This window comes from Kogia breviceps, chromosome 4 (genome assembly GCF_026419965.1).
Source record: "Kogia breviceps isolate mKogBre1 chromosome 4, mKogBre1 haplotype 1, whole genome shotgun sequence".
Classification (NCBI taxonomy): domain Eukaryota; kingdom Metazoa; phylum Chordata; class Mammalia; order Artiodactyla; family Physeteridae; genus Kogia; species Kogia breviceps.
In genome coordinates, this window is record NC_081313.1 from 184,018,771 (window position 1) to 184,045,788 (window position 27,018).

Below are 27,018 nucleotides of genomic sequence, written 5' to 3' on the forward strand. Positions count from 1 at the left end.
ACTTAACTCTGTCCCAAGCTAATGTCCTGCATCTTTTCCTAACTGAAACCCTAATGCACTCCATGACAAAGGCACAGACTAATCCTAACTAAGGCCTTAACACTATATCTCACTACGGCCCAGAATCTGTCCCTAATGGTCCCTGCTGCAAACAATAACTAAAATGCGGACACTGTCCTGAGATAATTTCCTGACACATTTCTATGCACCATCCTGACTGTCCCAAAAAAAGCCCTGTCGGTATCCTTAAGTGAAGACCTGAGGCTGTGCCTAACTCAGGCCCTGAAGCTTTCCTTAACCGAGGCCTTGATTCTGTGACTCACTCAAGCCCTGCTCATGTCTCACTATAACCTTTCGCTGACCCAACCAAGGCCCTGATGCTGCTCCTAAGTCATGCCCTGACAGTGTCTGCAGCTAGGGGGCTGACGCTAGGCCTCACTCAGGCCTTGACATTCTACATAAGTCAGGACTGAATCGGTCCCTACCCAAAACACTGACCCAGATCCTAAATTAGGCCTTGATTCTCTAAGTAATTAAGGTCGTGACACCAAATCTAGGTCATTAAATGACACTACCCCTAGACCTTAATCTAATCTTGACTTTAGCTAATGTCAAGTTTAGAAAAAGAGATTCTTTACGATGAAATTCTTTCATCATATGAATATTGGTTTCTTAAAACAATTTTTAAACTCTTGTTAACCTTAAAAAAAGTGTACTCAACTGCTGTGGAATATTCCTTCATAGCAGCGTGCATGGTTCACTTTTACATTCTTGTGTGTTGGCCTTCAGGGTTCTTGGAGGAATGGCTCCTCTTATGCTAACTAAATCATCCCTGATGCTGAACATAAATAAGGCGCTGAAATTACTCCCGATGCTGTGAACCGCTCCCTAACTACGGCCTGGAGACTCGTGCTAACCCAGGCGCTGACACTGTCCCTAACCAAGACCCTGACATTACACTTAACTCGGACCCTGACACTACTCCTAGCTCACTCCCTGACACTGTACCTAACAAAGGCCATAATGATATTCCAAACTCAGACCCTGACAGTGACTCTAACTAAGGCCCTACTGCCGCCAATATCTAAAGTCCTGATACTATCCTGAGTTAATATCCTGACCCAGGTCTTACCAAGGTCCTGAAACTGACCCAAAGTAAGCCTTGATGCTGTCCGAAAATGAGGTCCTGAGGCTCTCCCTAACAGAGGCCCTGATAATGTCTTTAATGAAGACCCTCAGGCTGATCCCACAGAGGCCCTTCTGCTGCTCCTAAGACATGCCCTGACAGTGTCCCGAACTCAGGCCCTAAAGATAAGCCTCACTTAGGCCCTTTGGCTGTACCTTCCTTATGCTCTGACGCTGTCTGTATAGGAAGCCCTGGCAGTGGTCCTGATTTAGGCCCTCACGCTGGTCCTAAGTAAGGCCCTGAGGCTCTCAATAACGAAGGTCTTCACGCTTTTCCTGGGTCATTTCGTGACGCTATCGCTGGCCCGGAACCTGACTCTGTCCCAAGCTCATGTCCTGCATCTTATCCTAAATGAAACCCTAATAGTATCCCTAACTAAGCCCTGACCAATCCGAACAAAGGCCTTGACACTATCTCTCACTAAAGCCCGGAATCTGTCCCTAACATGGCACCTGTTGCAATCAATAAGTAAAATCCGGACACTGTCCTGAGATAATTTCCTGACACATTTCTTTGCACGATCCTGACACTGTCCCAAACCTGTCGGTGTCTTTAAGTGAAGACCTGACGCTGTGCCTAACTCAGGCCCTAAAGCTTTCCCTAAGTGAGGCCTTGATTCTGTGACTCACTCAAGGCCTGCTCATGTCTTTCACTATGACCTTTCGCTGACCCAACCAAGGTGTTTATGCTGCTCCTAAGTCATGCCCTGACTGTGTCTACAGCTACAGGGCTGACGATAGGCCTCACTCAGGCCCTGACGTTCTCCATAAGTCAGGTCTGACGCTGTCCCTACCGAAAATCTTGACGCAGGTCCTAAATTTTAGGCCTTGATTCTCTAAGTAAGGTCTTGACATTCAAACTAGGTCATTAACTGACACTACCCCTAGACCTTAATCTAATCTTGACTTTAGCTAATGTCAAGTTTAGGGAAAGAGATTCTTTACGATGAAATTCTTTCATCATATGAATATTGGTTTCTTAAAACAATAATTTTTAAACTCTTGTTAACCTTAAACAAAGTGTACTCAACTGCTGTGGAATATTCCTTCATAGCAGCGTGCATGGTTCACTTTTACATTCTTGTGTGTTGGCCTTCAAGGTTCTTGCAGGAATGGCTCCTCTTATGCTAACTAAATCATCCCTGATGCTGAACATAAATAAGGCGCTGAAATTACTCCCGATGCTGTGAACCGCTCCCTAACTACGGCCTGGAGACTCGTGCTAAACCAGGCCCTGACACTGTCCCAAACCAAGACCCTGACATTACACGTAACTCGGACCCTGACACTACTCCTAGCTCAGTCCCTGACACTATACCTAACAAAGCCCATAATGATATTCCTAACTCAGACCCTGACACTGACTCTAACTAAGGCCCTACTGCCGCCAATATCTAAAGTCCTGATGCTATCCTGAGTTAATATCCTGACCCAGGTCTTACTAAGGTCCTGAAACTGACCCAAAGTAAGCCTTGATGCTGTCTGAAAATGAGGCCCTGAGGCTCTCCCTAACAGAGGCCCTGATAATGTCTTTAGTGAAGACCCTCACGCTGATCCCACAGAGGCCCTTCTGCTGCTCCTAAGTCATGCCCTGACAGTGTCCCGAACTCAGGCCCTAAAGATAAGCCTCACTTAGGCCCTTTGGCTGTACCTTCCTTATGCTCTGACGCTGTCTGTATAGGAAGCCCTGGCAGTGGTCCTGATTTAGGCCCTCACGCTGGTCCTAAGTAAGGCCCTGAGGCTCTCAATAACGAAGGTCTTCACGCTTTTCCTGGGTCATTTCGTGACGCTATCCCTGGCCCGGAACCTGACTCTGTCCCAAGCTAATGTCCTGCATCTTATCCTAAATGAAACCCTAATAGTATCCCTAACTAAGCCCTGACCAATCCGAACAAAGGCCTTGACACTATCTCTCACTAAAGCCCGGAATCTGTCCCTAACATGGCACCTGTTGCAATCAATAAGTAAAATCCGGACACTGTCCTGAGATAATTTCCTGACACATTTCTTTGCACGATCCTGACACTGTCCCAAACCTGTCGGTGTCTTTAAGTGAATACCTGACGCTGTGCCTAACTCAGGCCCTGAAGCTTTCCCTAAGTGAGGCCTTGATTCTGTGACTCACTCAAGGCCTGCTCATGTCTTTCACTATGACCTTTCGCTGACCCAACCAAGGTGTTTATGCTGCTCCTAAGTCATGCCCTGACTGTGTCTACAGCTACAGGGCTGACGATAGGCCTCACTCAGGCCCTGACGTTCTCCATAAGTCAGGTCTGACGCTGTCCCTACCGAAAATCTTGACGCAGGTCCTAAATTTTAGGCCTTGATTCTCTAAGTAAGGTCTTGACATTAAAACTAGGTCATTAACTGACACTACCCCTAGACCTTAATCTAATCTTGACTTTAGCTAATGTCAAGTTTAGGGAAAGAGATTCTTTACGATGAAATTCTTTCATCATATGAATATTGGTTTCTTAAAACAATAATTTTTAAACTCTTGTTAACCTTAAACAAAGTGTACTCAACTGCTGTGGAATATTCCTTCATAGCAGCGTGCATGGTTCACTTTTACATTCTTGTGTGTTGGCCTTCAAGGTTCTTGCAGGAATGGCTCCTCTTATGCTAACTAAATCATCCCTGATGCTGAACATAAATAAGGCGCTGAAATTACTCCCGATGCTGTGAACCGCTCCCTAACTACGGCCTGGAGACTCGTGCTAAACCAGGCCCTGACACTGTCCCAAACCAAGACCCTGACATTACACGTAACTCGGACCCTGACACTACTCCTAGCTCAGTCCCTGACACTATACCTAACAAAGCCCATAATGATATTCCTAACTCAGACCCTGACACTGACTCTAACTAAGGCCCTACTGCCGCCAATATCTAAAGTCCTGATGCTATCCTGAGTTAATATCCTGACCCAGGTCTTACTAAGGTCCTGAAACTGACCCAAAGTAAGCCTTGATGCTGTCTGAAAATGAGGCCCTGAGGCTCTCCCTAACAGAGGCCCTGATAATGTCTTTAGTGAAGACCCTCACGCTGATCCCACAGAGGCCCTTCTGCTGCTCCTAAGTCATGCCCTGACAGTGTCCCGAACTCAGGCCCTAAAGATAAGCCTCACTTAGGCCCTTTGGCTGTACCTTCCTTATGCTCTGACGCTGTCTGTATAGGAAGCCCTGGCAGTGGTCCTGATTTAGGCCCTCACGCTGGTCCTAAGTAAGGCCCTGAGGCTCTCAATAACGAAGGTCTTCACGCTTTTCCTGGGTCATTTCGTGACGCTATCCCTGGCCCGGAACCTGACTCTGTCCCAAGCTAATGTCCTGCATCTTATCCTAAATGAAACCCTAATAGTATCCGTAACTAAGCCCTGACCAATCCGAACAAAGGCCTTGACACTATCTCTCACTAAAGCCCGGAATCTGTCCCTAACATGGCACCTGTTGCAATCAATAAGTAAAATCCGGACACTGTCCTGAGATAATTTCCTGACACATTTCTTTGCACGATCCTGACACTGTCCCAAACCTGTCGGTGTCTTTAAGTGAATACCTGACGCTGTGCCTAACTCAGGCCCTGAAGCTTTCCCTAAGTGAGGCCTTGATTCTGTGACTCACTCAAGGCCTGCTCATGTCTTTCACTATGACCTTTCGCTGACCCAACCAAGGTGTTTATGCTGCTCCTAAGTCATGCCCTGACTGTGTCTACAGCTACGGGGCTGACGATAGGCCTCACTCAGGCCCTGACGTTCTCCATAAGTCAGGTCTGACGCTGTCCCTACCGAAAATCTTGACGCAGGTCCTAAATTTTAGGCCTTGATTCTCTAAGTAAGTAAGGTCTTGACATTAAAACTAGGTCATTAACTGACACTACCCCTAGACCTTAATCTAATCTTGACTTTAGCTAATGTCAAGTTTAGGGAAAGAGATTCTTTACGATGAAATTCTTTCATCATATGAATATTGCTTTCTTAAAACAATAATTTTTAAACTCTTGTTAACCTTAAACAAAGTGTACTCAACTGCTGTGGAATATTCCTTCATAGCAGCGTGCATGGTTCACTTTTACATTCTTGTGTGTTGGCCTTCAAGGTTCTTGCAGGAATGGCTCCTCTTATGCTAACTAAATCATCCCTGATGCTGAACATAAATAAGGCGCTGAAATTACTCCCGATGCTGTGAACCGCTCCCTAACTACGGCCTGGAGACTCGTGCTAAACCAGGCCCTGACACTGTCCCAAACCAAGACCCTGACATTACACGTAACTCGGACCCTGACACTACTCCTAGCTCAGTCCCTGACACTATACCTAACAAAGCCCATAATGATATTCCTAACTCAGACCCTGACACTGACTCTAACTAAGGCCCTACTGCCGCCAATATCTAAAGTCCTGATGCTATCCTGAGTTAATATCCTGACCCAGGTCTTACTAAGGTCCTGAAACTGACCCAAAGTAAGCCTTGATGCTGTCTGAAAATGAGGCCCTGAGGCTCTCCCTAACAGAGGCCCTGATAATGTCTTTAGTGAAGACCCTCACGCTGATCCCACAGAGGCCCTTCTGCTGCTCCTAAGTCATGCCCTGACAGTGTCCCGAACTCAGGCCCTAAAGATAAGCCTCACTTAGGCCCTTTGGCTGTACCTTCCTTATGCTCTGACGCTGTCTGTATAGGAAGCCCTGGCAGTGGTCCTGATTTAGGCCCTCACGCTGGTCCTAAGTAAGGCCCTGAGGCTCTCAATAACGAAGGTCTTCACGCTTTTCCTGGGTCATTTCGTGACGCTATCCCTGGCCCGGAACCTGACTCTGTCCCAAGCTCATGTCCTGCATCTTATCCTAAATGAAACCCTAATAGTATCCCTAACTAAGCCCTGACTAATCCGAACAAAGGCCTTGACACTATCTCTCACTAAAGCCCGGAATCTGTCCCTAACATGGGACCTGTTGCAATCAATAACTAAAACCCGGACACTGTCCTGAGCTAATATCCTGACTCATTTCTATCCACTGTTCTGATACTTTCCAAAAGAAAGCCTGTTGCCGTCCTTAAGTGAAGACCTGAGGCTGTGCCTAACTCAGGCCCTGAAGCTTTCCCTAACTGAGGCCTTGATTCTGTGACTAACACAGGCCCTGTTCATGTCTTTCACTATGACCTGCATGCTGACCCCACAAAGGCCCTGATGCTGTTCCTACGTCATGCCCTGACTGTGTCTCCAGCAGGTGGGCTGGCACTAGGCCTCACTCAGGCCTAGACGTTCTCCCTAAGTCAGGCTCTGACGCTGTCCCTACCCGAAGCCCTGACACAGGTCCTAAATTAGGCCCTGATTCAATAAATAACTAAGGTCATGACACCAACCCAGGTCATTTTCTGACACTATCCCTGGCTCGGATCATGAGTCTGTCCCAAGCTCATGTCCTGCATCTTATGCTAAATGAAACCCTAATAGTATCCCTAACTAAGCCCTGACTAATCCGAACAAAGGCCTTGACACTATCTCTCACTAAAGCCCGGAATCTGTCCCTAACATGGGACCTGTTGCAATCAATAACTAAAATCCGGACACTGTCCTGAGGTAATTTCCTGACACATTTCTATGCACGATCCTGACACTGTCCCAAAACGGTCGGTGTCTGTAAGTGAAGACCTGACACTGTGCCTAACTCAGGCCCTGAAGCTTTCCCTAAGTGAGGCCTTGATTCTGTGACTCACTCAAGGCCTGCTCATGTCTTTCACTATGACCTTTCGCTGACCCAACCAAGGTGTTTATGCTGCTCCTAAGTCGTACCCTGACTGTGTCTGCAGCTAGGGGGCTGACGCTAGGCCTCACTCAGGCCCTGACGTTCTCCATAAGTCAGGTCTGACGCTGTCCCTACCGAAAATCTTGACGCAGGTCCTAAATTTTAGGCCTTGATTCTGTAAGTAACTAAGGTCTTGACACCAAATCTAGGTCATTAACTGACACTACCCCTAGACCTTAATCTAATCTTGACTTTAGCTAATGTCAAGTTTAGGGAAAGAGATTCTTTACGATGAAATTCTTTCATCATATGAATATTGGTTTCTTAAAACAATAATTTTTAAACTCTTGTTAACCTTAAACAAAGTGTACTCAACTGCTGTGGAATATTCCTTCATAGCAGCGTGCATGGTTTACTTTTACATTCTTGTGTGTTGGCCTTCAGTGTTCTTGCAGGAATGGCTCCTCTTATGCTAACTAAATCATCCCTGATGCTGAACATAAATAAGGCACTGAAATTACTCCCGATGCTCTGAACCTGTCCCTAACTACGGCCTGGAGACTCGTGCTAACCCAGGCGCTGACACTGTCCCTAACCAAGACCCTGACATTACACGTAACTCGGACCCTGACACTACTCCTAGCTCACTCCCTGACACTATACCTGACAAAGGCCATAATGATATTCCTAACTCAGACCCTGACACTGACTCTAACTAAGGCCCTACTGCCGCCAATATCTAAAGTCCTCATGCTATCCTGAGTTAATATCCTGACCCAGGTCTTACCAAGGTCCTGAAACTGACCCAAAGTAAGCCTTGATGCTGTCTGAAAATGAGGCCCTGAGGCTCTCCCTAACAGAGGCCCTGATAATGTCTTTAGTGAAGACCCTCACGCTGATCCCACAGAGGCCCTTCTGCTGCTCCTATGTCATGCCCTGACAGTGTCCCGAACTCAGGCCCTAAACATAAGCCTCACTTAGGCCCTTTGGCTGTACCTTCCTTATGCTCTGACGCTGTCTGTATAGGAAGCCCTGGCAGTGGTCCTGATTTAGGCCCTCACGCTGGTCCTAAGTAAGGCCCTGAGGCTCTCAATAACGAAGGTCTTCACGCTTTTCCTGGGTCATTTCGTGACGCTATCCCTGGCCCGGAACCTGACTCTGTCCCAAGCTCATGTCCTGCATCTTATCCTAAATGAAACCCTAATACTCTCCCTAACTAAGCCCTGACGAAACCTAACAAAGGCCTTCACACTATCTCTCACGAGCGCCCGGAATCTGTCCCTAATGGTCCCTTCTGCAATTAATAACTAAAAAAAGGACACTGTCCTGAGCTAATATCCTGACACATTTCTAGCCACTGTCCTGATACTTTCCAAAAGAAAGCCTGTTGCCGTCCTTAAGTGAAGACCTGAGGCTGTTCCTAACTCAGGCCCTGAAGCTTTCCCTAACTGAGGCCTTGATTCTGTGACTAACACAGGCCCTGTTCATGTCTTTCACTATGACCTGCATGCTGACCACACAAAGGCCCTGATGCTGTTCCTACGTCATGCCCTGACTGTGTCTCCAGCAGGTGGGCTGGCACTAGGCCTCACTCAGGTCTAGATGTTCTCCCTAAGTCAGGCTCTGACGATGTCCCTACCCGAAGCCCTGACACAGGTCCTAAATTAGGCCCTGATTCTCTAAATAACTAAGGTCTTGACACCAACCCAGGTCATTTTCTGACACTATCCCTGGCTCGGATCATGACTCTGTCCCAAGGTAATGTCCTGCATCTTATCCTAATTGAAACCCTAATACTCTCCCTAACTAAGGTCCGGACTAATCCTAATTAAGGCATTGACCCTATCTCTCACTAAGGCCCAGAATCTATCCCTAACATGGGCCCTGCTGCAATCAATAATGAAAATCCGGACACTATCCTGAGCTAATATGCTGACACATTTCTATCCACGGACCTGACACAGTCCCAAAGAAAGGCCTGTCGCTGTCCTTAAATGAAGACCTGAGGCTGTGCCTAACTCAGGCCCTGAAGCTTTCCGTAACGGAGGCCTCGATTCTCTGACTCACTCAGGCCCTGCTCATGTCCTTAACTATGACCCGAATGCTGACCCAACAGAGGCCCGGATGCTGCTTCGACGTCATGCCCTGACACTGTCTCCAGCTAGGGGCCTGAAGCTGGGCCTCACTCAGGCCCTGTTTCTTGCCCAATTCCGGCCTTGATGCTGGTCCTAAATAAGGCCCTCAGGTTCTCAGTAACTAAGATCTTGACACTATCCCGAGGTCATTTGCTGACACAATCCCTAGACTTTACCCTAACCCTGTCCCTAGCTAATGTCCTGCCTCTTATGCTAACTGAAGCCCTTATGCTGTGCCCATGTCAGGACCTGAATTGAGTCCCCATGCCGTGACACTGTCCCTAACTAAGGCCTGGATGTTAGGTCTAAGTCAAGGCCTGACACTGTCCCTAACTAAGGCCCTGATGCCATCAATATCTAAAGTCCTCACACTATCCTCAGCTAATTTACTATCCCATCTCTTACTAAGGTCCTGAAAATATCGCTAAGTAAGCCGTGACGCTGTCCCTAACAGAAGACCTGCTCATGTCTTTAACGAAGACCATAATGCTGATCCAACAACGGCACTGATGCTGCTCCTGTGTCACGCCCTGACAGTGTCCCCACCTACAGGAATGACGCTAGGCCTCACTCAGGCCCTGTCGCTCACCCCAAGCCAGTCCGGGATGCGATTTTTACATGAAGCCCTCACATTGCTTCTAAAGAAGGCCCTGATGCTCTCAGTAACTAAGGTCTTGACACTATCTCTCACTAAGGCCTGGAATCTGTCCCTAACATGGGTCCTGCTGCAATCAATAACTAAAATCCGGACACTATCCTGAGCTAATATGCTGACACATTTCTATCCAAGGTTCTGACACTGTCCCAAAGAGAGCCCTGTCGCTCTCCTTAACTGAAGACGTGAGGCTGTGCCTAACTCAGGCCCTGAAGCTTTCCTTAACCCAGGCCTTGATTCTGTGACTCACTCAAGCCCTGCTCATGTCTTTCACTATGACCCGAATGCTGACTCCACAAACGCCCTGATGCTGCTCCTAAGTCATGCCCTGACAGTGTCTGCATCTAGGGGCCTGATGCTAGGCCTCACTCAGGCCCTCACTTTCTCCCTATACCAGGCTCTGACACTGTCCCTACCCGAAGCCCTGGCACAGATCCTAAATTAGGCCCTGATTCTATAAGTAACTAAGGGCTTGATTCCAAACCTAGGTCATTACCTGACACTAGCCCTAGACCTGAACGTAAACTTCTCTTTTGCTAATGTTAAATTTAGCTAAAGAGATTCTTTAGGATGAAATTCTTTCATCTTCTGAATAGAGTTTTCTGAAAAAAATAATGTTTAAACTCTTACTGAACTTAAACAAAATGTACTCAACTTCTGTGGAATATTCCTTTATACCAGCCTGCCTGGTTTACTTCTGCATTTGCCTGTGTTGGCTTTCAGGGTGCTTGTAGGAATACCTCCTCTTATGCTAACGAACTAACTCTTATTATGCTAAATCCCTGATGTTTTCCCTAGTTAAATTCAGGAAACTCCTCCCAAGGCTGTGAACCCCTCCCAAACTGAGGCCTGGAGGCTCATCCTAGCTCAGGCCCTGACAAAACTCCTAGCTCAGTCCCTGACACTATACCTAACAAAGGCTATAATGCTAGTCCTAACTCAGGCCCTGACACTGTTTCTAACTACAGCCCAGCTGCCGCCAATATCTAAAATCCTGATACTATCCTGAGTTAATATCCTGACCCAGGTCTTACCAAGGTCCTGAAACTGACCCAAAGTAAGCCTTGATGCTGTCCATAAATGAGGCCCTGAGGCTCTCCCTAACAGAGGCCCTGATAATGTCTTTAATGAAGAACCTGACGCTGATCCCACAGAGGCCCTTCTGCTGCTCCTAAGTCATGCCCTGACAGTGTCCCGAACTCAGGCCCTAAAGATAAGCCTCACTTAGGCCCTTTGGCTGTACCTTCCTTATGCTCTGACGCTGTCTGTATAGGAAGCCCTGGCAGTGGTCCTGATTTAGGCCCTCACGCTGGTCCTAAGTAAGGCCCTGAGGCTCTCAATAACGAAGGTCTTCACGCTTTTCCTGGGTCATTTCGTGACGCTATCCCTGGCCCGGAACCTGACTCTGTCCCAAGCTCATGTCCTGCATCTTATCCTAAATGAAACCCTAATAGTATCCCTAACTAAGCCCTGACCAATCCGAACAAAGGCCTTGACACTATCTCTCACTAAAGCCCGGAATCTGTCCCTAACATGGCACCTGTTGCAATCAATAAGTAAAATCCGGACACTGTCCTGAGATAATTTCCTGACACATTTCTTTGCACGATCCTGACACTGTCCCAAACCTGTCGGTGTCTTTAAGTGAAGACCTGACGCTGTGCCTAACTCAGGCCCTGAAGCTTTCCCTAAGTGAGGCCTTGATTCTGTGACTCACTCAAGACCTGCTCATGTCTTTCACTATGACCTTTCGCTGACCCAACCAAGGTGTTTATGCTGCTCCTAAGTCGTACCCTGACTGTGTCTGCAGCTAGGGGGCTGACGCTAGGCCTCACTCAGGCCTTGACGTTCTCCATAAGTCAGGTCTGAATCTGTCCCTACCGAAAATCTTGACGCAGGTCCTAAATTTTAGGCCTTGATTCTCTAAGTAACTAAGGTCTTGACACCAAATCTAGGTCATTAACTGACACTACCCCTAGACCTTAATCTAATCTTGACTTTAGCTAATGTCAAGTTTAGGGAAAGAGATTCTTTACGATGAAATTCTTTCATCATATGAATATTGGTTTCTTAAAACAATAATTTTTAAACTCTTGTTAACCTTAAACAAAGTGTACTCAACTGCTGTGGAATATTCCTTCATAGCAGCGTGCATGGTTCACTTTTACATTCTTGTGTGTTGGCCTTCAGGGTTCTTGCAGGAATGGCTCCTCTTATGCTAACTAAATCATCCCTGATGCTGAACATAAATAAGGCGCTGAAATTACTCCCGATGCTGTGAACCGCTCCCTAACTACGGCCTGGAGACTCGTGCTAACCCAGGCGCTGACACTGTCCCTAACCAAGACCCTGACATTACACGTAACTCGGACCCTGACACTACTCCTCGCTCACTCCCTGACACTATACCTAACAAAGGCCATAATGATATTCCTAACTCAGACCCTGACACTGACTCTAACTAAGGCCCTACTGCCGCCAATATCTAAAGTCCTGATACTATCCTGAGTTAATATCCTGACCCAGGTCTTACCAAGGTCCTGAAACTGACCCAAAGTAAGCCTTGATGCTGTCCGAAAATGAGGTCCTGAGGCTCTCCCTAACAGAGGCCCTGATAATGTCTTTAATGAAGACCCTCAGGCTGATCCCACAGAGGCCCTTCTGCTGCTCCTAAGTCATGCCCTGACACTTTCCCTAACTCAGATCCTAAAGATAGGCCTCACTTAGGCACTTGGGCTGTACCTTACTTAGGCTCTGATGCTGTCCTTATATGAAGCCAGGGCAGTGGTCGTGATTTAGGGCCTGACTCTGGTCCTAAGTCAGGCCCCGATGCTCTCAATAACTAAGGTTTTAACGCTTTCTCTTGGTCGTTTCCTGACACTATCCCTGGCCCGGAACCTGACTCTGTCCCAAGCTCATGTCCTGCATCTTATCCTAAATGAAACCCTAACACTCTCCGTAACTAGGGCCCTGAATAATCCTGCCGAAGGCCTTGACACGACTTCTCACTAAGGCCCGGAACCTGACATTGTCCCTAGAAAAGGCCCTGACTATACCTAACAAAGGCTATAATGCTAGTCCTAACTCAGGCCCTGACACTGTTTCTAACTAAAGCCCAGCTGCCGCCAATATCTAAAATCCTGAAATTATCCTGAGTTAATATCCTGACCCAGGTCTTACCAAGGTCCTGAAACTGACTAAAAGTAAGCCTTGATGCTGTCCATAAATGAGGCCCTGAGGCTCTCCCTAACAGAGACCCTGATAATGTCTTTAATGAAGAACCTGACACTGATCCCACAGAGGCCCTTCTGCTGCTCCTATGTCATGCCCTGACAGTGTCCCGAACTCAGGCCTTAAACATAAGCCTCACTTAGGCCCTTTGGCTGTACCTTCCTTATGCTCTGACGCTGTCTGTATAGGAAGCCCTGGCAGTGGTCCTGATTTAGGCCCTGACGCTGGTCCTAAGTAAGGCCCTGATGCTCTCAATAACGAAGGTCTTCACGCTTTTCCTGGGTCATTTCGCGACGCTATCCCTGGCCCGGAACCTGACTCTGTCCCAAGCTCATGTCCTGCATCTTATCCTAAATGAAACCCTAATAGTATCCCTAACTAAGCCCTGATTAAACCTAACAAAGGCCTTCACACTATCTCTCACCAACACCCAGAATATATCCCTAATGGTCCCTGCTGCAATCAATAACTAAAATCCGGACACTGTCCTGAGCTATTACCCTGACTCCTTTCTATCCACTGTCCTGATACTTTCCAAAAGAAAGCCTGTTGCCGTCTTTAGGTGAAGACCTGAGGCTGTGCCTAACTCAGGCCCTGAAACTTTCCCTAACTGAGGCCTTGATTCTGTGACTAACACAGGCCCTGCTCATTTCTTTCACTATGACCCGAATGCTGACCCAACAAAGGCCCTTATGCTGTTCCTACGTCATGCCCTGTGTCTCCAGCTAGTGGGCTGACACTAGGCCGCACAGAGGCCTAGATGTTCTCCCTAAGTCAGGCTCTGACGCTGTCCCTACCCGAAACCCTGACACAGGTCCTAAATTAGGCCCTGATTCTCTAAGTAACTAAGGTCTTGACACCAACCCAGGTCATTGGCTGACACTATCCCTGGCTCGGATCGTGACTCTGTCCCAAGCTAATGTCCTGCATCTTATCCTAATTGAAACCCTAATACTCTCCCTAACTAAGTCGCTCACTGATCCTAACTAAGACTTTCACCCTATCTCTCACTAAGGCCCAGAATCTGTCCCTAACATGGGACCTTCTGCAGTCAATAATGAAAATCCGGACACTATCCTGAGCTAATATCCTGACACATTTCTATCCACCCACCAGACACAGTCCCAAAGAAAGGCCTGTCGCTGTCCTTAACTGAAGACGAGAGGCTGTGCCTAACTCAGGACCTCAAGATTTCCCTAACTGAGGCCTCGATTCTCTGACTCACTCAGGCCCTGCTCATGTCTTTCACTATGACCCGAATGCTGACTCCACAAACGCCCTGAATGCTGCTCCTAAGTCATGCCCTGACAGTGTCTGCATCTAGGGGCCTCACTCAGGCCCTCACCTTCTCCCTATATCAGGCTCTGACGCTGTCCCTACCCGAAGCCCTGGCACAGGTCTTAAATTAGGCCCTGATTCTCTAAGTACCTAAGGGCTTGATTCCAAACCTAGGTCATTACCTGACACTAGCCCTAGACCTGAATGTAACCTTGTCCGTTGCTAATGTCAAATTTATCTAAAGAGATTCTTTAGGATGAAATTCTTTCATCTTCTGAATAGAGTTTTCTGAAAAAAATAATGTTTAAACTCTTACTGACCTTAAACAAAATGTACTCAATTTCTGCGGAATATTCCTTTATACCAGCGTGTATGGTTTCCTTCTGCATCTGCGTGTGTTGGCTTAAAGGGTGCTTGTAGGAATGCCTACTGTTATGCTAACTAAATCCCTGATGCTGTCCCTAAATAACGTCCTGAAATTAGTCTCAAGCCTGTGAACCTGTCCCAAACTGAGGCCTGGAGGCTCATCCTAGCTCAGGCCCTGACACTGTCCCTAGCAAAGGCCCTCACACAACTCCTAGTTCAGTCCCTGACACTATACCTAACAAAGGCTATAATGCTAGTCCTAACTCAGGCCCTGACACTGTTTCTAACTAAAGCCCAGCTGCCGCCAATATCTAAAATCCTGATACTATCCTGAGTTAATATCCTGAGCCAGGTCTTACCAAGGTCCTGAAACTGACTAAAACTAAGCCTTGATGCTGTCCATAAATAAGGCCCTGAGGCTCTCCCTAACAGAGGCCCTGATAATGTCTTTAATGAAGAACCTGACGCTGATCCCACAGAGGCCCTTCTGCTGCTCCTAAGTCATGCCCTGACAGTGTCCCGAACTCAGGCCCTAAAGATAAGCCTCACTTAGGCCCTTTGGCTGTACCTTCCTTATGCTCTGACGCTGTCTGTATAGGAAGCCCTGGCAGTGGTCCTGATTTAGGCCCTCACGCTGGTCCTAAGTAAGGCCCTGAGGCTCTCAATAACGAAGGTCTTCACGCTTTTCCTGGGTCATTTCGTGACGCTATCCCTGGCCCGGAACCTGACTCTGTCCCAAGCTCATGTCCTGCATCTTATCCTAAATGAAACCCTAATAGTATCCCTAACTAAGCCCTGACCAATCCGAACAAAGTCCTTGACACTATCTCTCACTAAAGCCCGGGATCTGTCCCTAACATGGCACCTGTTGCAATCAATAACTAAAATCCGGACACTGTCCTGAGATAATTTCCTGACACATTTCTATGCACGATCCTGACACTGTCCCAAACCGGTCGGTGTCTTTAAGTGAAGACCTGACGCTGTGCCTAACTCAGGCCCTGAAGCTTTCCCTAAGTGAGGCCTTGATTCTGTGACTCACTCAAGGCCTGCTCATGTCTTTCACTATGACCTTTCGCTGACCCAACCAAGGTGTTTATGCTGCTCCTAAGTCATGCCCTGACTGTGTCTACAGCTACGGGGCTGACGATAGGCCTCACTCAGGCCCTGACGTTCTCCATAAGTCAGGTCTGACGCTGTCCCTACCGAAAATCTTGACGCAGGTCCTAAATTTTAGGCCTTGATTCTCTAAGTAAGTAAGGTCTTGACATTAAAACTAGGTCATGAACTGACACTACCCCTAGACCTTAATCTAATCTTGACTTTAGCTAATGTCAAGTTTAGGGAAAGAGATTCTTTACGATGAAATTCTTTCATCATATGAATATTGCTTTCTTAAAACAATAATTTTTAAACTCTTGTTAACCTTAAACAAAGTGTACTCAACTGCTGTGGAATATTCCTTCATAGCAGCGTGCATGGTTCACTTTTACATTCTTGTGTGTTGGCCTTCAAGGTTCTTGCAGGAATGGCTCCTCTTATGCTAACTAAATCATCCCTGATGCTGAACATAAATAAGGCGCTGAAATTACTCCCGATGCTGTGAACCGCTCCCTAACTACGGCCTGGAGACTCGTGCTAAACCAGGCCCTGACACTGTCCCAAACCAAGACCCTGACATTACACGTAACTCGGACCCTGACACTACTCCTAGCTCAGTCCCTGACACTATACCTAACAAAGCCCATAATGATATTCCTAACTCAGACCCTGACACTGACTCTAACTAAGGCCCTACTGCCGCCAATATCTAAAGTCCTGATGCTATCCTGAGTTAATATCCTGACCCAGGTCTTACTAAGGTCCTGAAACTGACCCAAAGTAAGCCTTGATGCTGTCCATAAATGAGGCCCTGAGGCTCTCCCTAACAGAGGCCCTGATAATGTCTTTAGTGAAGACCCTCACGCTGATCCCACAGAGGCCCTTCTGCTGCTCCTAAGTCATGCCCTGACAGTGTCCCGAACTCAGGCCCTAAAGATAAGCCTCACTTAGGCCCTTTGGCTGTACCTTCCTTATGCTCTGACGCTGTCTGTATAGGAAGCCCTGGCAGTGGTCCTGATTTAGGCCCTCACGCTGGTCCTAAGTAAGGCCCTGAGGCTCTCAATAACGAAGGTCTTCACGCTTTTCCTGGGTCATTTCGTGACGCTATCCCTGGCCCGGAACCTGACTCTGTCCCAAGCTCATGTCCTGCATCTTATCCTAAATGAAACCCTAATAGTATCCCTAACTAAGCCCTGACCAATCCGAACAAAGTCCTTGACACTATCTCTCACTAAAGCCCGGAATCTGTCCCTAACATGGCACCTGTTGCAATCAATAACTAAAATCCGGACACTGTCCTGAGATAATTTCCTGACACATTTCTATGCACGATCCTGACACTGTCCCAAACCTGTCGGTGTCTTTAAGTGAAGACCTGACACTGTGCCTAACTCAGGCCCTGAAGCTTTCCCTAAGTGAGGCCTTGATTCTGTGACTCACTCAAGGCCTGCTCATGTCTTTCACTATGACCTTTCGCTGACCCAACCAAGGTGTTTATGCTGCTCCTAAGTCGTACCCTGACTGTGTCTGCAGCTAGGGGGCTGACGCTAGGCCTCACTCAGGCCTTGACGTTCTCCATAAGTCAGGTCTGAATCTGTCCCTACCGAAAATCTTGACGCAGGTCCTAAATTTTAGGCCTTGATTCTCTAAGTAACTAAGGTCTTGACACCAAATCTAGGTCATTAACTGACACTACCCCTAGACCTTAATCTAATCTTGACTTTAGCTAATGTCAAGTTTAGGGAAAGAGATTCTTTACGATGAAATTCTTTCATCATATGAATATTGGTTTCTTAAAACAATAATTTTTAAACTCTTGTTAACCTTAAACAAAGTGTACTCAACTGCTGTGGAATATTCCTTCATAGCAGCGTGCATGGTTCACTTTTACATTCTTGTGTGTTGGCCTTCAGGGTTCTTGCAGGAATGGCTCCTCTTATGCTAACTAAATCATCCCTGATGCTGAACATAAATAAGGCGCTGAAATTACTCCCGATGCTGTGAACCGCTCCCTAACTACGGCCTGGAGACTCGTGCTAACCCAGGCGCTGACACTGTCCCTAACCAAGACCCTGACATTACACGTAACTCGGACCCTGACACTACTCCTAGCTCACTCCCTGACACTATACCTGACAAAGGCCATAATGATATTCCTAACTCAGACCCTGACACTGACTCTAACTAAGGCCCTACTGCCGCCAATATCTAAAGTCCTGATACTATCCTGAGTTAATATCCTGACCCAGGTCTTACCAAGGTCCTGAAACTGACCCAAAGTAAGCCTTGATGCTGTCCGAAAATGAGGTCCTGAGGCTCTCCCTAACAGAGGCCCTGATAATGTCTTTAATGAAGACCCTCAGGCTGATCCCACAGAGGCCCTTCTGCTGCTCCTAAGTCATGCCCTGACACTTTCCCTAACTCAGATCCTAAAGATAGGCCTCATTTAGGCACTTGGGCTGTACCTTACTTAGGCTCTGATGCTGTCCTTATATGAAGCCAGGGCAGTGGTCGTGATTTAGGGCCTGACTCTGGTCCTAAGTCAGGCCCCGATGCTCTCAATAACTAAGGTTTTAACGCTTTCTCTTGGTCGTTTCCTGACACTATCCCTGGCCCGGAACCTGACTCTGTCCCAAGCTCATGTCCTGCATCTTATCCTAAATGAAACCCTAATAGTATCCCTAACTAAGCCCTGATTAAACCTAACAAAGGCCTTCACACTATCTCTCACCAACACCCAGAATATATCCCTAATGGTCCCTGCTGCAATCAATAACTAAAATCCGGACACTGTCCTGAGCTATTACCCTGACTCCTTTCTATCCACTGTCCTGATACTTTCCAAAAGAAAGCCTGTTGCCGTCCTTAGGTGAAGACCTGAGGCTGTGCCTAACTCAGGCCCTGAAACTTTCCCTAACTGAGGCCTTGATTCTGTGACTAACACAGGCCCTGCTCATTTCTTTCACTATGACCCGAATGCTGACCCAACAAAGGCCCTGATGCTGTTCCTACGTCATGCCCTGTGTCTCCAGCTAGTGGGCTGACACTAGGCCGCACTCAGGCCTAGATGTTCTCCCTAAGTCAGGCTCTGACGCTGTCCCTACCCGAAACCCTGACACAGGTCCTAAATTAGGCCCTGATTCTCTAAGTAACTAAGGTCTTGACACCAACCCAGGTCATTGGCTGACACTATCCCTGGCTCGGATCGTGACTCTGTCCCAAGCTAATGTCCTGCATCTTATCCTAATTGAAACCCTAATACTCTCCCTAACTAAGTCGCTCACTGATCCTAACTAAGACTTTCACCCTATCTCTCACTAAGGCCCAGAATCTGTCCCTAACATGGGACCTTCTGCAGTCAATAATGAAAATCCGGACACTATCCTGAGCTAATATCCTGACACATTTCTATCCACCCACCAGACACAGTCCCAAAGAAAGGCCTGTCGCTGTCCTTAACTGAAGACGAGAGGCTGTGCCTAACTCAGGACCTCAAGATTTCCCTAACTGAGGCCTCGATTCTCTGACTCACTCAGGCCCTGCTCATGTCTTTCACTATGACCCGAATGCTGACTCCACAAACGCCCTGAATGCTGCTCCTAAGTCATGCCCTGACAGTGTCTGCATCTAGGGGCCTCACTCAGGCCCTCACCTTCTCCCTATATCAGGCTCTGACGCTGTCCCTACCCGAAGCCCTGGCACAGGTCTTAAATTAGGCCCTGATTCTCTAAGTACCTAAGGGCTTGATTCCAAACCTAGGTCATTACCTGACACTAGCCCTAGACCTGAATGTAACCTTGTCCGTTGCTAATGTCAAATTTATCTAAAGAGATTCTTTAGGATGAAATTCTTTCATCTTCTGAATAGAGTTTTCTGAAAAAAATAATGTTTAAACTCTTGCTGACCTTAAACAAAATGTACTCAACTTCTGTGTAATATTCCTTTATACCAGCGTGTATGGTTTCCTTCTGCATCTGCGTGTGTTGGCTTAAAGGGTGCTTGTAGGAATGCCTACTGTTATGCTAACTAAATCCCTGATGCTGTCCCTAAATAACGTCCTGAAATTAGTCTCAAGCCTGTGAACCTGTCCCAAACTGAGGCCTGGAGGCTCATCCTAGCTCAGGCCCTGACACTGTCCCTAGCAAAGGCCCTCACACAACTCCTAGCTCAGTCCCTGACACTATACCTAACAAAGGCTATAATGCTAGTCCTAACTCAGGCCCTGACACTGTTTCTAACTAAAGCCCAGCTGCCGCCAATATCTAAAATCCTGATACTATCCTGAGTTAATATCCTGAGCCAGGTCTTACCAAGGTCCTGAAACTGACTAAAACTAAGCCTTGATGCTGTCCATAAATAAGGCCCTGAGGCTCTCCCTAACAGAGGCCCTGATAATGTCTTTAATGAAGAACCTGACGCTGATCCCACAGAGGCCCTTCTGCTGCTCCTAAGTCATGCCCTGACAGTGTCCCGAACTCAGGCCCTAAAGATAAGCCTCACTTAGGCCCTTTGGCTGTACCTTCCTTATGCTCTGACGCTGTCTGTATAGGAAGCCCTGGCAGTGGTCCTGATTTAGGCCCTCACGCTGGTCCTAAGTAAGGCCCTGAGGCTCTCAATAACGAAGGTCTTCACGCTTTTCCTGGGTCATTTCGTGACGTTATCCCTGGCGCGGAACCTGACTCTGTCCCAAGCTCATGTCCTGCATCTTATCCTAAATGAAACCCTAATAGTATCCCTAACTAAGCCCTGACCAATCCGAACAAAGGCCTTGACACTATCTCTCACTAAAGCCCGGAATCTGTCCCTAACATGGCACCTGTTGCAATCAATAACTAAAATCCGGACACTGTCCTGAGATAATTTCCTGACACATTTCTATGCACGATCTTGACACTGTCCCAAACCGTTCGGTGTCTTTAAGTGAAGACCGACACTGTGCCTAACTCAGGCCCTGAAGCTTTCCCTAACGGAGGCCTTGATTCTGTGACTCACTCAAGGCCTGCTCATGTCTTTCACTATGACCTTTCGCAGACCCAACCAAGGTGTTTATGCTGCTCCTAAGTCATGCCCTGACTGTGTCTACAGCTACGGGGCTGACGCTAGGCCTCACTCAGGCCCTGAAGTTCTCCATAAGTCAGGTCTGACGCTGTCCCTACCGAAAATCTTGACGCAGGTCCTAAATTTTAGGCCTCGATTCTCTAAGTAAGTAAGGTCTTGACACTAAAACTAGGTCATTAACTGACACTACCCCTAGACCTTAATCTAATCTTGACTTTAGCTAATGTCAAGTTTAGGGAAAGAGATTCTTTACGATGAAATTCTTTCATCATATGAATATTGGTTTCTTAAAACAATAATTTTTAAACTCTTGTTAACCTTAAACAAAGTGTACTCAACTGCTGTGGAATATTCCTTCATAGCAGCGTGCATGGTTCACTTTTACATTCTTGTGTGTTGGCCTTCAAGGTTCTTGCAGGAATGGCTCCTCTTATGCTAACTAAATCATCCCTGATGCTGAACATAAATAAGGCGCTGAAATTACTCCCGATGCTCTGAACCTGTCCCTAACTACGGCCTGGAGACTCGTGCTAAACCAGGCCCTGACACTGTCCCAAACCAAGACCCTGACATTACACGTAACTCGGACCCTGACACTACTCCTAGCTCAGTCCCTGACACTATACCTAACAAAGCCCATAATGATATTCCTAACTCAGACCCTGACACTGACTCTAACTAAGGCCCTGCTGCCGCCAATATCTAAAGTCCTGATGCTATCCTGAGTTAATATCCTGACCCAGGTCTTACTAAGGTCCTGAAACTGACCCAAAGTAAGCCTTGATGCTGTCCATAAATGAGGCCCTGAGGCTCTCCCTAACAGAGGCCCTGATAATGTCTTTAGTGAAGACCCTCACGCTGATCCCACAGAGGCCCTTCTGCTGCTCCTAAGTCATGCCCTGACAGTGTCCCGAACTCAGGCCCTAAAGATAAGCCTCACTTAGGCCCTTTGGCTGTACCTTCCTTATGCTCTGACGCTGTCTGTATAGGAAGCCCTGGCAGTGGTCCTGATTTAGGCCCTCACGCTGGTCCTAAGTAAGGCCCTGAGGCTCTCAATAACGAAGGTCTTCACGCTTTTCCTGGGTCATTTCTTGACGCTATCCCTGGCCCGGAACCTGACTCTGTCCCAAGCTCATGTCCTGCATCTTATCCTAAATGAAACCCTAATAGTATCCCTAACTAAGCCCTGACCAATCCGAACAAAGTCCTTGACACTATCTCTCACTAAAGCCCGGAATCTGTCCCTAACATGGCACCTGTTGCAATCAATAACTAAAATCCGGACACTGTCCTGAGATAATTTCCTGACACATTTCTATGCACGATCCTGACACTGTCCCAAACCGGTCGGTGTCTTTAAGTGAAGACCTGACACTGTGCCTAACTCAGGCCCTGAAGCTTTCCCTAAGTGAGGCCTTGATTCTGTGACTCACTCAAGGCCTGCTCATGTCTTTCACTATGACCTTTCGCTGACCCAACCAAGGTGTTTATGCTGCTCCTAAGTCGTACCCTGACTGTGTCTGCAGCTAGGGGGCTGACGCTAGGCCTCACTCAGGCCTTGACGTTCTCCATAAGTCAGGTCTGAATCTGTCCCTACCGAAAATCTTGACGCAGGTCCTAAATTTTAGGCCTTGATTCTCTAAGTAACTAAGGTCTTGACACCAAATCTAGGTCATTAACTGACACTACCCCTAGACCTTAATCTAATCTTGACTTTAGCTAATGTCAAGTTTAGGGAAAGAGATTCTTTACGATGAAATTCTTTCATCATATGAATATTGGTTTCTTAAAACAATAATTTTTAAACTCTTGTTAACCTTAAACAAAGTGTACTCAACTGCTGTGGAATATTCCTTCATAGCAGCGTGCATGGTTCACTTTTACATTCTTGTGTGTTGGCCTTCAGGGTTCTTGCAGGAATGGCTCCTCTTATGCTAACTAAATCATCCCTGATGCTGAACATAAATAAGGCGCTGAAATTACTCCCGATGCTGTGAACCGCTCCCTAACTACGGCCTGGAGACTCGTGCTAACCCAGGCGCTGACACTGTCCCTAACCAAGACCCTGACATTACACGTAACTCGGACCCTGACACTACTCCTAGCTCACTCCCTGACACTATACCTGACAAAGGCCATAATGATATTCCTAACTCAGACCCTGACACTGACTCTAACTAAGGCCCTACTGCCGCCAATATCTAAAGTCCTGATACTATCCTGAGTTAATATCCTGACCCAGGTCTTACCAAGGTCCTGAAACTGACCCAAAGTAAGCCTTGATGCTGTCCGAAAATGAGGTCCTGAGGCTCTCCCTAACAGAGGCCCTGATAATGTCTTTAATGAAGACCCTCAGGCTGATCCCACAGAGGCCCTTCTGCTGCTCCTAAGTCATGCCCTGACACTTTCCCTAACTCAGATCCTAAAGATAGGCCTCATTTAGGCACTTGGGCTGTACCTTACTTAGGCTCTGATGCTGTCCTTATATGAAGCCAGGGCAGTGGTCGTGATTTAGGGCCTGACTCTGGTCCTAAGTCAGGCCCCGATGCTCTCAATAACTAAGGTTTTAACGCTTTCTCTTGGTCGTTTCCTGACACTATCCCTGGCCCGGAACCTGACTCTGTCCCAAGCTCATGTCCTGCATCTTATCCTAAATGAAACCCTAACACTCTCCGTAACTAGGGCCCTGAATAATCCTGCCTAAGGCCTTGACACGACTTCTCACTAAGGCCCGGAACCTGACATTGTCCCTAGAAAAGGCCCTGACTATACCTAACAAAGGCTATAATGCTAGTCCTAACTCAGGCCCTGACACTGTTTCTAACTAAAGCCCAGCTGCCGCCAATATCTAAAATCCTGATATTATCCTGAGTTAATATCCTGACCCAGGTCTTACCAAGGTCCTGAAACTGACTAAAAGTAAGCCTTGATGCTGTCCGAAAATGAGGCCCTGAGGCTCTCCCTAACAGAGACCCTGATAATGTCTTTAATGAAGAACCTGACACTGATCCCACAGAGGCCCTTCTGCTGCTCCTAAGTCATGCCCTGACAGTGTCCCGAACTCAGGCCCTAAAGATAAGCCTCACTTAGGCCCTTTGGCTGTACCTTCCTTATGCTCTGACGCTGTCTGTATAGGAAGCCCTGGCAGTGGTCCTGATTTAGGCCCTGACGCTGGTCCTAAGTAAGGCCCTGAGGCTCTCAATAACGAAGGTCTTCACGCTTTTCCTGGGTCATTTCGCGACGCTATCCCTGGCCCGGAACCTGACTCTGTCCCAAGCTCATGTCCTGCATCTTATCCTAAATGAAACCCTAATAGTATCCCTAACTAAGCCCTGATTAAACCTAACAAAGGCCTTCACACTATCTCTCACCAACACCCAGAATATATCCCTAATGGTCCCTGCTGCAATCAATAACTAAAATCCGGACACTGTCCTGAGCTATTACCCTGACTCCTTTCTATCCACTGTCCTGATACTTTCCAAAAGAAAGCCTGTTGCCGTCCTTAGGTGAAGACCTGAGGCTGTGCCTAACTCAGGCCCTGAAACTTTCCCTAACTGAGGCCTTGATTCTGTGACTAACACAGGCCCTGCTCATTTCTTTCACTATGACCCGAATGCTGACCCAACAAAGGCCCTGATGCTGTTCCTACGTCATGCCCTGTGTCTCCAGCTAGTGGGCTGACACTAGGCCGCACTCAGGCCTAGATGTTCTCCCTAAGTCAGGCTCTGACGCTGTCCCTACCCGAAACCCTGACACAGGTCCTAAATTAGGCCCTGATTCTCTAAGTAACTAAGGTCTTGACACCAACCCAGGTCATTGGCTGACACTATCCCTGGCTCGGATCGTGACTCTGTCCCAAGCTAATGTCCTGCATCTTATCCTAATTGAAACCCTAATACTCTCCCTAACTAAGTCGCTCACTGATCCTAACTAAGACTTTCACCCTATCTCTCACTAAGGCCCAGAATCTGTCCCTAACATGGGACCTTCTGCAGTCAATAATGAAAATCCGGACACTATCCTGAGCTAATATCCTGACACATTTCTATCCACCCACCAGACACAGTCCCAAAGAAAGGCCTGTCGCTGTCCTTAACTGAAGACGAGAGGCTGTGCCTAACTCAGGACCTCAAGATTTCCCTGAGGCCTCGATTCTCTGACTCACTCAGGCCCTGCTCATGTCTTTCACTATGACCCGAATGCTGACTCCACAAACGCCCTGAATGCTGCTCCTAAGTCATGCCCTGACAGTGTCTGCATCTAGGGGCCTCACTCAGGCCCTCACCTTCTCCCTATATCAGGCTCTGACGCTGTCCCTACCCGAAGCCCTGGCACAGGTCTTAAATTAGGCCCTGATTCTCTAAGTACCTAAGGGCTTGATTCCAAACCTAGGTCATTACCTGACACTAGCCCTAGACCTGAATGTAACCTTGTCCGTTGCTAATGTCAAATTTATCTAAAGAGATTCTTTAGGATGAAATTCTTTCATCTTCTGAATAGAGTTTTCTGAAAAAAATAATGTTTAAACTTTTGCTGACCTTAAACAAAATGTACTCAACTTCTGTGTAATATTCCTTTATACCAGCGTGTATGGTTTCCTTCTGCATCTGCGTGTGTTGGCTTAAAGGGTGCTTGTAGGAATGCCTACTGTTATGCTAACTAAATCCCTGATGCTGTCCCTAAATAACGTCCTGAAATTAGTCTCAAGCCTGTGAACCTGTCCCAAACTGAGGCCTGGAGGCTCATCCTAGCTCAGGCCCTGACACTGTCCCTAGCAAAGGCCTTCACACAACTCCTAGCTCAGTCCCTGACACTATACCTAACAAAGGCTATAATGCTAGTCCTAACTCAGGCCCTGACACTGTTTCTAACTAAAGCCCAGCTGCCGCCAATATCTAAAATCCTGATACTATCCTGAGTTAATATCCTGAGCCAGGTCTTACCAAGGTCCTGAAACTGACCCAAAGTAAGCCTTGATGCTGTCTGAAAATGAGGCCCTGAGGCTCTCCCTAACAGAGGCCCTGATAATGTCTTTAATGAAGAACCTGACGCTGATCCCACAGAGGCCCTTCTGCTGCTCCTAAGTCATGCCCTGACAGTGTCCCGAACTCAGGCCCTAAAGATAAGCCTCACTTAGGCCCTTTGGCTGTACCTTCCTTATGCTCTGACGCTGTCTGTATAGGAAGCCCTGGCAGTGGTCCTGATTTAGGCCCTCACGCTGGTCCTAAGTAAGGCCCTGAGGCTCTCAATAACGAAGGTCTTCACGCTTTTCCTGGGTCATTTCGTGACGTTATCCCTGGCACGGAACCTGACTCTGTCCCAAGCTCATGTCCTGCATCTTATCCTAAATGAAACCCTAATAGTATCCCTAACTAAGCCCTGACCAATCCGAACAAAGGCCTTGACACTATCTCTCACTAAAGCCCGGAATCTGTCCCTAACATGGCACCTGTTGCAATCAATAACTAAAATCCGGACACTGTCCTGAGATAATTTCCTGACACATTTCTATGCACGATCTTGACACTGTCCCAAACCGTTCGGTGTCTTTAAGTGAAGACCGACACTGTGCCTAACTCAGGCCCTGAAGCTTTCCCTAACGGAGGCCTTGATTCTGTGACTCACTCAAGGCCTGCTCATGTCTTTCACTATGACCTTTCGCAGACCCAACCAAGGTGTTTATGCTGCTCCTAAGTCATGCCCTGAATGTGTCTACAGCTACGGGGCTGACGATAGGCCTCACTCAGGCCCTGAAGTTCTCCATAAGTCAGGTCTGACGCTGTCCCTACCGAAAATCTTGACGCAGGTCCTAAATTTTAGGCCTCGATTCTCTAAGTAAGTAAGGTCTTGACACTAAAACTAGGTCATTAACTGACACTACCCCTAGACCTTAATCTAATCTTGACTTTAGCTAATGTCAAGTTTAGGGAAAGAGATTCTTTACGATGAAATTCTTTCATCATATGAATATTGGTTTCTTAAAACAATAATTTTTAAACTCTTGTTAACCTTAAACAAAGTGTACTCAACTGCTGTGGAATATTCCTTCATAGCAGCGTGCATGGTTCACTTTTACATTCTTGTGTGTTGGCCTTCAAGGTTCTTGCAGGAATGGCTCCTCTTATGCTAACTAAATCATCCCTGATGCTGAACATAAATAAGGCGCTGAAATTACTCCCGATGCTCTGAACCTGTCCCTAACTACGGCCTGGAGACTCGTGCTAAACCAGGCCCTGACACTGTCCCAAACCAAGACCCTGACATTA